At 38.0% G+C, this 15,356-nt stretch overlaps 1 long non-coding RNA gene across 1 annotated transcript in view; it reads left to right on the top strand.

The window, feature by feature from the left end:
• The first annotated feature begins 3,292 nt into the window (after positions 1–3,292).
• LOC140625550 (uncharacterized) overlaps positions 3,293–15,356 on the top strand; it is a 34,539-nt gene continuing 22,475 nt past the window's right edge. Inside the window, exons 1-2 of the long non-coding RNA XR_012024904.1 lie at positions 3,293–3,412; positions 6,881–6,946. This is a non-coding gene — a long non-coding RNA (uncharacterized lncRNA). The remainder of the gene's footprint in view (positions 3,413–6,880; positions 6,947–15,356) is intronic.

Genomic DNA, 15,356 nt, shown 5'->3' with positions numbered 1-15,356 from the left:
TGAACCTGGGCTCTCAAACTCTCACTTCCCTTTGCATTTTCAGACACAGGGCTGATAACAATCCCCTCGTGTTGCTGGTCTCTGGGTACCGAATCCATGTCTTCTTGTTTCTCCAAAACCCTGCGCACATCTTTGGGAAAAGTGGTTTTGATTAAAGTCTCCTCAAACATTCTGATATCAGTGTACCTTCTAGTTTTTTGCCAGGTCCTTGAGTGAGTCAGCATTTATTATTTTTTTTAAATAAAAAGAGGCACTTTGACCAATATTAATGATGAGCAAGAAAGAATAGAGGAGCCATGGAGTACTGACTGAAGTTTCTTTTTTTTTTTTTTTTTTTTTTTGGTTTTTGTTTTAAAGATTTATTTATTTATTCATGAGAGACAGAGGGGAAGGCAGAGACACAGGCTGAAGGGAAGCAGGCTCCCTGCGGGGAACCCGATGCGGGACTCGATCCCAGATCCTGGGATCATGACCTCAGCAGAAGGCAGATGTTCAACCTCTGAGCCACCCAGGTGTCCCCTAACTCAAGTGTCTACACAGCTTCGCTCTTCCTCCCATCTCCACTTGCTCATCCTGATCCTCTGTTTCTTCTCCCAGCGCTTGATGTCTTCATGGCCGACCAAGGCCTTTTATTTCCAATCTGTAAGGACTCATCTCTATTGGATTTAAGTCCAATACTCTAAGTATGTAGTACTTTCCCATTTCCTGAACTTCTTATCAATTTTCACCTCCTATGCCTCACTTTCTCAAAACATCAATGTCAATGGACTTTGATTAAATAGGGGAAAATGGCCATACTAATTTATGCTGAGATACAATGTCTAATAATGCCCTAATCATGGATGGCACTCCATGGAGTTCTGACTTTCAACAGAGACTTCTAAAGATAAAAAGTCTTGAGGCAACTGGAGCATCTGCCTTTGGCTCAGGTCATGATCCCCAGGTCCTGGAATTGAGTCCCACATTGGGCTCCTTGCAGGGAGCCTGCTTCTCCCTCTGCCTATGTCTCTGCCTCTCTCTGTATGTGTCTCTCATGAATAAATAAATAAATCTTTAAAAAAAGATAAAAAATCTTATCTCAGATTAGATAGCATAAACAAGTGAGTGATTCTCTAATGGTGAGTATTTATCAGCCACAAAGACAGGAGTTCCTTTGGAAAACTATTACAAGGCGACCAGTGCAACTCCTGAGTCACATAATAGGAGTTGTTAGCTCTATTTTGGTGTAAGGTTTGCACTGAGAAGTTGAACAGTAGGTTTAATGTAAGTGGGTTTAATGTAAGGTTTGCAATCAAGAAGTTGAGAAGTAGGTTTAAACAAGATGATTTCTCTTCCTTGTGAAATGGAAAAAAAAAGTAAAGTGAAAGGAATATTAGCAACTTTGATGTAAGGAATAAGCAGATATTGTAATAATTCTTTCTGTACAAACATAAGCAATCTCCACTTAGGTATGGTTTTAGGCATGATTTAATGTGTTAAAACTTAAGCAGACGTCTTAAGAGTATGGAATTTGATGTGCTTTGGATGAAGTCAAGAACTTCTGAATGATTTGGACCATTTTCAGAGCCACATTTCATTTTATTCCCCTGATATGAAAAGTTTGGGGTGTCATTAAGACCTATAGCCCAATTTCTGTGGTTTGCACTATTATAGATTTGAGGTAATTAATTCAGCACCCAGAAGTGTTTTCTTTCTTTAATATAACATTGTGACCCCAATGACATTGTGGGTCAACTATACTTCAAGTCTACATGTTGTGCGGTGCTCACCGTAAGTGTAGCTCACCAGCTGTCACCAGACAACACTATTACAGCACCGTTCACTGTACTCCCTAAGCTGTACTTTTCATCCCTGTGACTTACTTGTTCCATTATTGGAAGTTTGGATCTCCCACTCCCCTTCACCTATTTTTCCCGTATCCCCCCCCCCCTGCCCTCCCCACTGGCAACCATCAGATTGTTCTCTGTGTTTATGAGTGTGTTTCTGCTCTTTGTTTGTCTTACATACCATTGCTTGAGAACTTCTGCTGCTGATGGCTTTCAATTCAAACCCAGAGATTAATGGACAGACCTCACTTTGTCAGACTTTAATCCAGTTAAATGAAGGCATATGTGCAAACTGTATCTCAGAAAGGTTTTGTTGAGATGCTGCATATCAATTCACTTTCATGGAGGAGGCTCAATAATAGTCTTCCAGTGTCAACATCTGATCTCTGGAATCCCAACTCCTAAATCTCTTAGCTGGTCTAGAAGTAAAATGTAGAGAACAAATAGCCAGGTCTCAGCATGGGAGGTGAGGAGGCCTGGGGGATAGATCTGCGTGTGGGGTGGAGGGAGACTTGCCAGGAGAGAAGCTTAAAGAAAGCACCATCCTTTGACAACCTTATCTAAAGTCTTCAAATGCTGGCCATTGATGTTTAAATGGAAAATTTTGCAGTGTGTCTTTTAACATTTGCCATTCATTTATTCAGCAGATGTATGTATTTTTTAAATTTTCTGCAAAGTACCAGGCATTACCCTCTGTGCTAGGGATACATCAGTGAGAGAAAACAGATACAATAGTTATACCACATGGAGGGCAGGGAGAAAGACCATGAACAATAAATATAATCATCACATAAGCTATGTAGTAAGCTAGACAACAGTAACTGAAAAGAAAGAGAACTAGGTAAGGAGGTTGGGAATTTGGGGAATTTGGGGAATTTGTAATTTTCATTGAGAGACTTTGTTGAGTAGGTGACATTTGAGCAAAAACTTGAAGGAGGTGAGGGAAGAGGCCATGGGGGCTACTCCTTGAATCCAGATCTAACAACTGTTATTCAGCATGTTAGAGCAGCTCTGTCCACTTGAAATATAATGAAGACCATACAGGTGATTTTAGATTTTGTAGAATTAACACTTTAAAAAATAAAAAGGGGATCCCTGGGTGGCTCAGGGGTTGAGTGCCTGCCTTTGGCCCAAGGTATGATCCTGGAGACCTGGGATCGAGTCCCATGTTGGGCTCCCTTCCTGGAGCCTGATTCTCCCTCTGCCTGTGTCTCTGCCTCTCTATCTCTCTGTGTCTCTCATAAATAAAATCTTAAAAATAAATAAAAAAAAAAATAAAAAAATAAAAAATAAAAGGAAATAGGTGAAATTAAAAAACAAAGTTTGTCTAACTAAATACATCCCAAATATCATTTCAGCATATAATTGAGATCTAGAAAAAATATTAGATATAGTGCATTCTTCTTCTTCTTTTTTTTTTTTTTTTGCAGTAAGTGTTTAACATCAGGTGTGTATTTTATAATTATAGCACATCTCAATTCGGACTGGGCACAGTCAAGCGTTCAATAGCCACTTAGTAGTCATCGAATCAGATGCTGGAGACATACAGAGTGTGAAAAATTGCTACTTTTGAAGAAAACACTTGCGTGAGTAGTTCTTCTGTTTTCTCATCTCTTCAAGTCAGGCTCCTGAGCAATGAGGAAGACGCAAGCTTAATTTGAAGTGGGGGAGAAATTTATTTTCAACAAAGCACTGTGCAACTTTATTTCTATTTTAGCTCAATAAGGATAATCCATACCATTCCCTTTGGGTTGGTAACTTGGCATAAAGGGTTGCATTTATCCTCAGACATTTTTAAAAAAGATTTTATTTATTTATTCACGAGAGACAACCAGAGGGAGGCAGAGACATAAGCAGAGGGAGAAGCAGGCTCCCTGCCGGGAGCCCGATGCTAGACTCGATCCTAAGACCCCGGGATCATGGACCTGAGCCAAAGGCAGATGCTCAACCACTGAGCCATCCAGGTGCCCCTATCCTCAGACATTTTTATACATCCTTCACCAAACCTTCTTTTCTTTTAGGAATTGTCTTACTGAGAGACTGGTTTTGCTGGATTATCCACTCAAGGTCAAGCCTTCATGGTATTTTGTATTTGCTGGAAATGTGGATGATCACCTTGCACTAGAAGCTAAGGATATAAATAGGAATTTTAAGAATGCAATTGTATTCTGAATGCCTGAGTTCTGCTTATAAGCTATCCAAGCTATCTTGTTCAGCAAGAACAAGGAAGAAATAAACCATACATTAATGCCATTTTTGTAGTTACTAGTAAGATGAAGAACAGCTGCTACGAGTTTTTCCCTCTGCAGCCAGATTGTAAGTCCCAGGCGATCAGAGTCAGGTCTTCATGATTTTCTCTGTTCTTTCGTGTTCTCCATAGAGGGTGGTGCTGAGCACATGGATGATATTTCATAAATATTTATAGATTACTCCAGGGGTTGGCAAACTTTTGCTGTAAGGTCCAAATCATAAATATTTTAGTCTTTGAGGGCCATACAGTCCTTCTCACAGTTACTCTACTCCTCTGTTGCAGCACTAAAGCAACCCTAAGCAACATGTAACAAATAGACCATCGGTGTGTTTCAATAAAACTTTGTTTACGGACACAAGTTTTTATGTAACTAATAAAACTTTATTTATAGACATACAACTTTAAATGTCATAGAATACTGTTCTTTTCATTTTTTTCCAACCAATTAAAAATGTACAAAGCATTCTTCACTAGGGCTGCACACCAACAGACAACAGGCTGGGTTTAGTCAATGAACCTACCTGGTCAGCCTCTGGCTTACAGGATCCTCCTTTATTTGCTTCTGCCTTTTTCCTTCCTTTTATTTCCTTTCTTCCTTGTTTCCTAATTCATTCTCTTCTCTTTCTTTGGCTTTCTGTCATCTCACTGCCGATTCTCCTATATCCTTCTTTCTTCTTGATCTTTTTTTTTCCTCCCTTTTTTCAAACATCACAGACACTTTCCTCTCTTAGTTATAAGCACTGTCATCTTAGGTTGAAAGATTTCCTGAAATACTGATTCAATAACAGGGGGAAAAAAAGGTAGATGGGATTGAAATCATATTTAAATCATGGAGTTCTAAAATGATTATATTATGACCTCCCCTTCTGCTGCTTCTTCTCCTCATTTTTATGCTTCTCCATACACAAGTGTAAAAGAATAAAAGTGACTTATGTGTATGTATTGACAGGAGGCTCATTACTAATATGTGCAAGTATGTGGGTGGGTAATGGTTATTCCAGTTGTGCTATTTATTTTGCATTAACCTGTAATAATTGGGCCTCTCAGCTATTTATTCTTTCACTCCTTCCTGCAAATTCAGACACCTATTTAAGAAAATTATCTTGACTCACTAACAATTTTGCCTTTGCTGAAAGTAAGGAGGTGTTTTTTTTTTTTTTAATTTCCAGCCACTCCAATTCATAGCTTCTAATTTTAAAGATGGTCTTATTCAAGTTTTTTTTTTTTAATTTTTACAACGCTTTCATAAACAATTTGCCTCAAATCTACCGAGTTTGAGCAATAGTCTTAAAATTCAGTTACCAGGGCAATTTTAGGAAGTACAGACACTACAAAGACAAATACAAACAAAACAACCTCCACCAAAAACCCTCTTTGGTTCTTGTCCACAAATGTTCAGAGCATTTGTAAACAACACTGGTGAAAACAACACTGTTTCAACACTTTTTTCCTAAAACAAAAGCACCATTTTTTCCTCTCTTGCCTTTTCTCTTTCTTTATAAAATTACCAATGTAACAAATATGATCAAATTTTACTCTTCTCAGTAGTTATGCAGAACTACTTTGCCCATAAATCTAAGATGCTTTTGCCTTAATTTTTTTTTCTGCTAGTCTGATTAGGTGTTAGAATCAAAACCTTCCTTCTTTGATAGCATTTTTTCTTTCACTAAGTAATATCCTCTGAATTAAGGGTAGGCCAGTCAGTTGCTTCAGCTGTATTTACCATTGTGTTAGTCACAGAAATCCATCTTTTTAAGATATTCTATTATTTTCTCCCTTAATTCAGAATATTTGATAGAATGTGATATACCACAATTAGCAAAATCTAAACCAAAGCAAAATGTTTATAGAGGGTTTGAAAACTTCATAGTCAGTCATCCCATCCTTAAATGTACACACAGTATGATTTGAAATATTATTACAGCTCTTATCCTCTTTGGGAATAGATTGCCAATTCACCGAATCTCACAAAACCATCTCAATCACACCAAAAAATCTTGACTATGATCAAATATGATTTGTTACCTACAAATTCAAAGGTAAAATGGTTATCCTTTGGTTGCATAGCTTTCTTTTTGCATTGCAAACAAATCATATTCATTAACTTGATAATATTTATAATATCCCAAAGGTGTGAGGAAAATACTAACGTCAATATTTTCAAAGAAGAAAGCACAGGCATCCAGGAATAGTGTTATGTAATATCATTTACACAGCATTATAAAGCTAATCACAATTGTCAAAATTTAATCCATATACGCTATATATTTCCCCTTTAGTTCATTACAAAAATATTTCTAAAGACCACAGACAAAAAAAAGAGATACTGTCTGTAATACACATAACTTTGCCGGTCATGTGTCTTTCATGTACTTTATCTGGTATTGCCAATGTTGGAGTAAGAGAAAAAGACTCAATTTTCTTTGAAACCAGAAAGGAGAAAGCAAAGTACTTTCATGGGCATCCTCCAAGAAATAGAGGCTGAAAGGCGAGCCTCCCTAAAAGTGACATTGCTCTATTTGGGAAAATTAAAGAAATGTTCAAAGAAACTAGTAGACCTTTGTGGCTGACTGTGTTTTCTGAAGATTGCTACACCAACATGTGTCCCATTTCACAAGTTCTCCACAAAGTTGCCCTGACCTGTCTGTCTCCATTTAGAGGTGAGGTCTGTTCCCTATCTTGAACTTGGATACATCTTTCCAACTGCTTTAAGCAATAGAATGTGATGGATAAGACGTTGCATGATTTCCAAGGCTGGGGCATAGAAAGAAATCCAATCTTTGCCTGGTTCTCTCTTTCTCAGGGTACCTGCCCTTCAGAATCCGTCATCATGTTGTAAGGAAGTCCAGATCATATGAAGAGGCCACAGGTAAGTGTTTTGGCTTATAGTCCTGGCTAATAACTTGGCGGACGTCAACATCAACCACAATTAATATAAATGAATGAGTTCTAGCCTTTGAGCCGTGCTGGCTGATAGCAAGTGGAGTAAAAATGAACTATCCTCAAGGTATCCTAAATTTCAGATTTACGAGCAAAATAAGTGTTGTCATTGTTTTAAGCCTCTAAGTTTTGGAGGAATTTAAAGATTTTATGTATTTATTTATTAGGGGGAGGGGTAGAGAGGGACAGGGGGAGCAGCAGAAAGAGAATCTCCAGTAGACTCCCCGCTGAACATGGAGCCCAAGGCAGGGCTCCATCCCACAATGCTGAGATCATGACCTGAGCCAAAACTAAAAGTCACACACTTTATTGACTGAGCCACCCAGGTACCCCTGGAATAAATTAACATGTAGGTGTACATAACTATAGCAGCATTCAACAAGACAGTTCTTTGATGTTGTAAAAATTACATTGCTTGTGTAATTTGAGTCTATTCCATCTCAGAACGAATGCTGAACCATATACCCTTGGCATACTTCAGATATCTCCCCTTTTAAGGAAGATACAGTTTGCTTTTTGTGATTTCTTTGGAAACAGAAATAAGCAAGACCACTTCAGAACAGGAAGTGGCCAGAGAATTATTGCCTTATGGTTTTTGTGAGTCCTCAGAATTACAAAAAATCTTGACTGGTTTGCAGTAAAATGCTTCCATTAGTTCAGCTCTTGGAGGAAAGCCTTCACGACTAGCAACATTATGATGCCAACCTTGTGTATCTATTATGAAACAAGAATGGCTCGATCATACTTGATCTATATCTGTAATTCTAACAAAAATAATTTTGAGGGTGCAGATGCGTAAATAATGTGTACAAATAGAGCAGTAACTCAATTATATTCCTGTTTATTGTGTGAGTCCTCAGGTAAGCTGGAAGCATATGGCTGTAGCAAGTTTTTAGAGTTATTTCCCCATTTGTAACTCAGTAGGGTGGCTCCTGTGGTTGACCTTAGAGTCACAGAATGAGCTAGAGAAATCTGTCAAGATATGATGGCCAGCTCCTCAGATAAACACTTAGGTTAACTTAAAGATCAACATCATTTCAGCCTGACTCTCCAATTTTGGCAGCTTGGATAAGAGTCCTGTCTGCAGAACCTTTATACTTGATTGGGGTAAATTGTTTACAGCAATCTATAACAACTACATGATATGGCTGAAAACTTATTTCTAGGTGTTTTCACAAGTCTATGTTAATAACATTGTTCTTCCTACGATGTGGTCGTGAAAATTCCATATGAACCACTGAACAGACATACTCTTCATAGAATAGAGGGGGCTCATGTGCCGCAATATAATCTACGATTGTAACATCTAACTCAATTTTGGATCACTAGGCAAAGCTTCAAGTCGAAACTTTCACACAAGATGCTCTCTGAAAGTGCCAGAGAATGAAAGATGGTCAAGACAGTGTAATAACCATCTAGAAGAAAAAGGCGGGGAGCAGAGTATTTAATAATATGGACTCTGGAGCCAGTCTGTCTGGGTTCACATTCTGTCTCTGACCCTGATTGTGTGATTCTAGGGCAAGTTCTAATTTTCTAGCATTAGAAAAATAATCTTTCATTGTCTCGGTTCCCTCATTTTCAGAATGAAAACGATAACACTGTAATGTTTAAAGGAGTTAGTAGATGTGCAGTGCTTACAACAGTGCTTGGTATGCCGTAAGTGCTTACTAAATGTTAACGATTACTATTATGTTGTGAGTGAACAATTGAATGTCTTGAATTACTCAGGCATTACTCTTTCACCATTATAAAGTATTTTAGGGCTCTAGGCAGTTAATCATACAATTTGTTCCGATGGAAGATATACTTCAAGCACATTTTTTAACATCAACACTTTTTCTGGAAGTGTCATAATCTCTTCAGGAATTTTTGTGACAGTCAACTCTGGACATCAAGATCGTGTATGATTCTTTCCATTACCCTCTAGGCAAGTAGAAAGCACATGGTGACCACTGAGTTTGTGACTTCGATGCTGCATAGATCATGATTGTGATAATTAAGATAAAAGCCTGCTGTTAGAGTTTCCAATAAAATTTGTATTATATTGGTAAACATGGAGGAGTGGGGAGATTTTTGACTTCCAAGAGAACTCATAATGCAGATAATATTCTTCGAAGCACTTCTCAGAGCCAGCTACCACCAGTGTTTGGACTGTGTATATAGCTCCGTCACCATAAGCTGAAGAGTCATTGGTGGGAAATTCTGGTTTATTCTCAACATAAGAAACTGACTCTGACTGGGAAGTGAATGATGACATAACATCCCAGAAGGTAAAATTTTGCTGAAACCAACTCCATAGAGTGATATTTCCGATAAGTAGTGAAGTGACCCAGCAATGGCAGACTTTTGAGGAAGAAACATAATAGAAAGTACAAAGCCCCACGAAATGCTAGTTAGCCTTGTTTAGCTTTAGATCACATCTGATACTGCACGTACTTGTCTCAGTTGGCTAAATGCTGAGAGCAGGGATAGAATAATCCAGGAAGATGTCAGTGGAAGGCTTTGTTCCAAAACTTCCTTTATGATGTGGATGCCCACTATGTCCTCCTTTTATGAGATTATCAGCACTCTTTTCATCCTCGAAGAACCATGAGTATTTTACCATTATCAGTACTTATGGGAAACTGTTTGTGAAGCCAAGATTATTATTCTCAATATATGTCTAGGTTTTTCCGTGGAACTCAGCTTTCTTATTGAGCCCATGACTAACATATTGTTTAAGTATCAGCACCTTTTGCTAACCATGTGTCTGTTTTGCTGTCAGATGAATTCCTCGACCTTCTCCATGTTGAAGAAGCTCCATTTCCCAGGTTCCCTTGCACTCTGGCATTTGGATAGGTTTGGCCAATAAGAGGCCCACACAAGAGACTGGAAATCAGGAGGAAAGGAGAGAATAAGATACTTCTCCTCTCTCTTTCCTCTGAGCAATATCTTTAACAAGGTATGTCTCCTAACAGGGTGTGTCTTCTCCTCCTCCCATTGAGTTGTCTACTGTGATTCCACTTGACGTTGGGCCTTTGCTTTGGAACTTTAGTAACATTATTTCTCCCTTCTTCCTCCTCCTCCTCTTGCTAATCTCTGGTTTCCTTACCATCCTCTGCTTGCCTTCTCAGATCTTCCATTACCAGTGTAAAGAATTTCCTGTGTTAAACTCCTCTTTTGGAAACAGCTAATTTCTGTTTTCTGACTAGACTCTGACTGACAGGCACGTGTAGAACTTCATAAGAAGTCTGAAAGATGCTCTAGAATGCTAGAAAATTCAAGGATTTGAAGGGTAACAGAAAGTCTAAATGATATAACTGAAACCATTCATTAATGATCAAGTATTAATAGTCATAGACAAGGCCAAGTTTTGCAAACACTATAATGTAGGTTTGCACTATAATGTAGGCCAATGTATAAATACTACATTTGGAGTCTTCTTAAGGTCTTTCTTCAAAGTCTTTGTATAGTCTCTATAGAGTTTAACATAAGACATTAGTAACTAATCTAGTAATATTAGATTAGTCCATAGTATGCACAATGTATTCAAAGATATGTTAGTTGCCTAGAACCTCAAATATCTCCTCTATATTTTACTTAAAACAGAAGGTTCATTTCTGACTTGGAGTAAATTATTGCAGAGGCTGACTGTAGATAGAATGCCATGCTTTTCAGTGCAATTTTTCAGGGACTTCATGAGAAATCTGTTACCATCTTGTTGAAGCTGGCACTTCCCTAGGGTGTTGAGTATCTTGAAAATTAATTTCTAATATTATGAGAAAGTTTCTTCCCTACAGTACATTTTGTTGACAAACAGAAAGATGTATATGACTACAACACAGTTTCTGGCAATATCAATTGCTGGAATGTAATAGCCTTGAAGAATTATGATGAGTAGGAATAGCAGTGGTGTGAAATGGCTTGGGGGAAAACCTTACAGAATGGTCTCAACCATACCTTTAAACCTAATTCCTATAAGATCATGTCTCATTTAGTCTGGAAGCCACTGAAATCCAGCTCCGATCCCTTAAACTCCAATCTATCTTCCATCTCCCTAGCTGCCAAGTTAAATCTAGTCCCTTTTTCTTAAAAATGTCTTTCCTTTGGTCTTGGCTTTTTGAATCCCACTTTATTCTAGTGATACTTAATTAAGGATCTCATTTTCTCTTCCCCAAACAATACAATGGCCTTCTAATATATGACTCCTTGCTTCTACTGTGTTTTCTTTCCAACTTATCTTCCACATTGTCATAGCATGGAAAGCAACATAGCACAATGAAAAGATCACAGGCTTGAAGCCAGAAAGACCTATGTTCAAATCTCAGTTCTTCCATTTAAGTGACTTGATGCTGATTTCAATTTTGACATATCTTGTAAATATGGTCCTAGAACTTACCTCGTGGATTTGTTTTCATAATCAAAAACAATAATGTCTATAAAGTGTCTTGTACGTAATACAAAGTCACTTTGATTTCTTAAAAATCAACTCAGTTATTCACATATCTCCCTTCTCTTAGTTAAGAATAAATCTCAGCCTCCTTAGCCTGACATGCATAGCCCTTCATGAGCTGTAGCTTCTTTTCAGTCTTAGCTTCTATGCCATTATCTCATGTTCTGAAAATACAGATGGGCTTGCTCTTTTCCACCCTTGGCCTCTCATTTACGGCTCCACATATTTGCATATTTGTTTCTCCATCTGTATTGTCCTTTGCCCTCTTGTCTGAATGGCAGGTTCCCAATTTATTCCTCAGAGCTGTATTCAAATATTATCTCTCAGTCCTTTGCCCTCATTCTAATAGATTTCAAACAGTTTATGCTATTAAAGTGGTCTCTTATTCTTGACGATTCCACCCTTCCTATGCTGGAATTTGCAAACACAGTGAGTCTGTGGCTTCACTAATTTAAGAAGTAGAGAATCTGTAAAATGCAGCAGATATCATGGAACTTACTTTCCATATAGTCTGTTAACCCTGTTGGCAAGGGGATGCTATTTCCATGCATTATAATAATTCTTGATACTGGTGAAGATACAACAGCTATTCCCATATCACCTATGATGGGAATGCAAATTTTAGGGAAAACAGTTTGCCAATCTATATCAGAACTGATACTTAAAATATTCACCCAGTGATTCTATTTCTAAAACTCTACTTAAGGAAAATAAAAAGATATGTGTACACAAATTTACACATAAACATGTTCATTATATAGTTACAGTGAAAAACTAGATAGATCTCAATCATCCTAAAAGAGGTTTTAGTTATATAAATATAATGTACATATACAACAGAATACTATGTAGTCATTAAAAGTTACACTTATGAAGTATTTATAATAAAACAGAAAATTCTATGAAATAATCTTAAATTTTTAAAAAGTCAGAATACAAAGGCATACTTTCATATGACTACAATTATTTTGAATATACACGTAGAAAAAGGACTTGAAAAAAAATGCTGAATGTTAGTGATTACCTGCATTAGTCAGATTGGGCTACCTGTTGTAATTGACAACCCCTAAGTCTCTGTTGATTAACGATAAAAATTTATTTCTTGTTATATCGTAGTACAAAGCATAGTATAATGTAGAGCAACTCTTCTCTCTGTAATTTTATGAAAGTCCAGGGTCTACCTATCTTCTAGGGAAAATGCATTCATTAGACAGGTAAAGGAAGGTGGTGTCAGAGGTATGGCCTGAAATTGAGGCACATCACTCTGTCCACATCACTGACCAGAGCTCAGTCATATGACCCCCACTATGTTCCTAAAGTTTTAGGAAACATATTCCCAAGAGGAAGAAAAGGAACTTCTAACATTGCTTTTCTCATCTCTGAGAGTAAATCTAACAAATAATTTCTATTTCTTTTTTTTAAATAATTTCTATTTCTTTACATTTTTCTATATTTTCCAATTTTTCTCCAGTAACTATGTATTGCAAGAGAAAAATATATAGTTAGAAGGCCTCAGCATTTTAAAAGAAGCTACTCTTTTAATTTCTATGACATGAATTAATACTGTCTAAAATACTTCCTTTTTTAAAAAAAGATTTTATGTATTTATTTGAGAGAGAGCACAAGCGGAAGGGGGATGGGGGGAGAAGCCGACTCCCTACTGAGCAGAGAGCCTGATGTGGGGCTTGATCCCAGGACCCTGGGATCATGACCTGAGCTGAAGGCAGACACTTTACTAACTGAGCCACCCAGGGTCCCTAAAGTACTTTCTTTGACACTCAAAAGGTTGAATTTGGTTCAGGAAAGAATTACCATTGCAAAATTTCACTACTGACACCATAATAAGAAATGCATGCAATGTGAACAATTCTTTGAACTGATGAAATTTAAATATCTAAATAGCTTTGAGAAAGACATTGATTATTTCACAAATTCATCTAATATTGTTTAGAGAAAATGGAGAGTTAAGAAATCGAACTTTCTTTCTTTCTTTCTTTCATCTTTCTTTCTTTAATTAGAGAGTGAGGGGGGTGGGGCAGAGGGAAAGAGAGGATCTTAAGCAGGCTCCACACCCAGTGTAGAGCCCAGTGCAGGGCTCAATCTCACAACTCAGATCATGACCCGAGCCAAAATCAAGAGTCAGATGTTTAACCTACTGACCCACTCTCAGGCGCCCCAATAAATCCAACTTTAAGTCACGTCTTTGGTAGAAAGAGATGGAGAGGTAGAAATATCTGAGACCCGAATCCTTGAACCTCAAGCCCTCTGTTGTCTGCACTCTTCCAATAGTTCTGTGTTCCCAAGAATGTCCTTATCCCTAACCCATCCACATCAGCCCTCTTCTTATTTGGGAGCAGAAAAGAAGTAGAGAGAGAGGATGTTGGGTAAATTCTCTCTCCTTTAACTTCTCCCTTTAATGTCCAGAGACCAAAATATATCCTGGCTAATATTGAAAATGTTGACTCCCTAACTGTTGAGGTGATGGCTATCTTCTGTTTCTTTCCTTCCTTCACTGTCTCCCTCCCTTCCTTCCATCCATCCATCCATCCATCCATCCATCCATCCATCCATCTAAAAAACATTGATGAGCCTTCTACAAGTAGCTAGGGACTATGCAATGTCACTCCATTCTTGGTTTTTTATATCTATTTGCCACATGATGAATGAAAGTCTTTCTCAATGTGCCTATAGGAGAGCAGGCACACTGACAGAAATTCTATTTCCTCTAGAACAGCCATTTTAAACACAGGATCTGCTCAGATCCCAGAGTGGAGGTAACATTTGCTTACTATTTTGTAGCACCTGGGAATGGATTTACATTGCCTATTGGCCACCTTTCTTTTTCTTTTCCTTTTTCTTTTTGTACACATTGGCCCAAAACCTCTGTTAAAAACAACCAAAAAACCCACACAGCCCCAAAATGGTGTCACTTAGCTTTATTTCCCAAACCTTTTTCAGGAAAATCATACATAATCTAATTGCATAATACATAATTTAATTGCAGTCTTAAATTCCTCCAGAAATGTAGTCTTAACTGCTCAGTCTGAAATTTTTCAATCAGTCTGCTACATGGCCTCTCTCCATTACCCAAAGGAAGATGAGGTCATCTGCATGGTAAGACCCCTGGCTTTTTCCCATAGAAAGCCCTGTGACAATTTTTTTTTTAAGATTTTATTTATTTATTCATGAGAGACACACAGAGAGAGAGAGAGAGAGAGAGAGAGAGAGAGAGGCAGAGACACAGGCAGAGACAGGAGCAGGCTCCATGCAGGGAGCCCTATGTGGGACTCGATCCCGGGTCTCCAGGATCACACCCTGGGCTGAAGGCAGCACTAAACTGCTGAGCCACCAGGGTTGCCCCATTTTTTTTTTTTTTCAAATAACTTTCTTTCCCCCACTGTCTTTTTTTTTTTTTTTTTTGAGAGAGAGAGACAGCACATGCAGACGGGTGAGTGAGAGAGGGCAAAGGGAGAGAGAGAATCTTAAGCAGGTTCCCTGCCTAGCACAGAACCCAATACAGGTCTTGACCTCATGACCCTGAGATCATGACCTGAGCCAAAATCAAGAGTTGGACACTTAACTGACTGAGCCACTCAGGCTATAACAACCTTCCATTTTGTACAAGTCCTTGGAGTGTCTCTCTACGTGCTGGATGTGGTGCTGCCCAATTCATGAATCGTTTAATAGCACCAATTAGATCTTCAAATTTATTTGGTTGAATTTTGCTATTTAACACCACTTAAAAAAAAAAAAAACACCACTTATTCTCAAGTTCTGAAAAATGTGGCATAGCAGTTAAAAACAACAACAACACACAAAAAGCAAAACCCCAGCAGGTCTACTGCAAGGCAATGACTATTCAAAACAAAACATAGCTTGCCACCGAGAAGTCTCAGAAAGACTCTCC

The sequence above is a fragment of the Canis lupus genome, chromosome 36 (genome assembly GCF_048164855.1).
Source record: "Canis lupus baileyi chromosome 36, mCanLup2.hap1, whole genome shotgun sequence".
Classification (NCBI taxonomy): domain Eukaryota; kingdom Metazoa; phylum Chordata; class Mammalia; order Carnivora; family Canidae; genus Canis; species Canis lupus.
Note: the sequence above shows the minus strand (reverse complement) of the source record. Positions and strands in the feature narration are given on the sequence as shown.